A 1,541-nucleotide genomic window follows, 5' to 3' on the forward strand; every position below is an offset into this window, starting at 1 on the left:
ACACCTTCGAGCTTGTCGGACAGTTTTTTGTGTACGGGAACCAGACCGTGTTTGCGTACTACAAGATGGGTCTAATAAGTCTATAATAGGCCAGTAACTTTAAGTCTCGTGGTACTAGCTCTAATCGTCTTTTCATAAAGAGCAGTATTTTTAGTGCAGATGATGTAATGTAATGAATATGAGCGCGCCATCGTAGGTTATATGACAAAATGATACCGAGATATTTATGCTTAACATTTGACAGGGTAGTTGAATTAATGACGTAATTAAGGTCGGATGAATGCTTTTTTTCTAGTTATGGATAGCAGAGCGGATTTTTTGGTCGATATTAACTTGCCAATCCCTGCACCAAACTGACACGCTTTCTAAGCCCGTATTTAAGGTGACGTGGTGATCATAAGAGAGTCCACCTTTCGGTCATTAAAGTACCAATATCTATGGCTCTCTCTACATCTTCCTTTCTCGGTGTTTTTTCTTTTTGGTTGTAGCATGGACAATTATTTACAATAATTTCATGAAGGAAAGGAGATGATTTTCTAAGGGCTCGTTTATCTTTGTTAGACACAATATTAATGAGAACTAACAGACAATAACGCCAAGGAAAGTATAGGGGGTGTTATCTGTAGTATTTAGAACATAGATGTGAAGAAAGTAAAGTGGACGAACAGATGACTTGCCGCCGGCAGGGACCGAACCTGCGACCTTCGAATAATGCGTCCGATGCTCTACCACTGAGCTACGGCGGCGGTCATCCTCCCGTCCACTTTTTGGGGTATATATGTTGATTTAAACGTAGGAGTGTTAGTCAGCGTCAATCGCAGCCACGGCGGCGAGTGTGGAACACTCTTTTTTTGCCTGGTGGCGTCACGTAGCACGTGATCTTTTCGTCCACTTTACTTTCTTCACATCTATGTTCTAAATACTACAGATAACACCCCCTATACTTTCCTTGGCGTTATTGTCTGTTAGTTCTCATTAATATTGTGTCTAACAAAAATAAACGAGCCCTTAGAAAATCATCTCCTTTCCTTCATTCATAGCGAGGGTCTCGTCCTGGCAGACTTAATGCCTTCAGGTAGTATGCGAGGGATTATTGGTCAGCTGCCAGCCCGTAAAAAGATCACGTGCTACGTGACGCCACCAGGCAAAAAAGAGTGTTCTACACTCGCCGCCATGGCTGCGATTGGCGCTGACTAACATTCCTACGTTTAAATCAACATATATACCCCAAAAAGTGGACGGGACGATGACCGCCGCCGTAGCTCTGTGGTAGAGCATCGGACACGTTATTCGAAGGTCACAGGTTCGGTCCCTGCCGGCGGCAAGTCATCTTTTCGTCCACTTTACTTTCTTCACATCTATGTTCTAAATACTACAGATAACACCCCCTATACTTTCCTTGGCGTTATTGTCTGTTAGTTCTCATTAATAATCTAATGAGTATGTCAACATGATTCTATGAACAGAAAGTCTTCAACAGATGAGTTGCAGAGCCTACTGACAAATATTCAAATTTCTTTCCGGGATTACAGCGATGTGCT

The 1,541-nt window shown here is 42.5% G+C and overlaps 1 non-coding gene across 1 annotated transcript; it reads right to left on the bottom strand.

The window, feature by feature from the left end:
• Window positions 1-674: 674 nt before the first annotated feature.
• Trnam-cau (transfer RNA methionine (anticodon CAU)) lies at window positions 675-746 on the bottom strand. Its single transcript has one exon. It is a non-coding gene; the product is annotated as a tRNA-Met (tRNA).
• Between the last annotated feature and the right edge of the window lie 795 nt (window positions 747-1,541).

Source organism: Rhipicephalus sanguineus, chromosome 1 (genome assembly GCF_013339695.2).
Source record: "Rhipicephalus sanguineus isolate Rsan-2018 chromosome 1, BIME_Rsan_1.4, whole genome shotgun sequence".
Taxonomy (NCBI): Eukaryota; Metazoa; Arthropoda; class Arachnida; order Ixodida; family Ixodidae; genus Rhipicephalus; species Rhipicephalus sanguineus.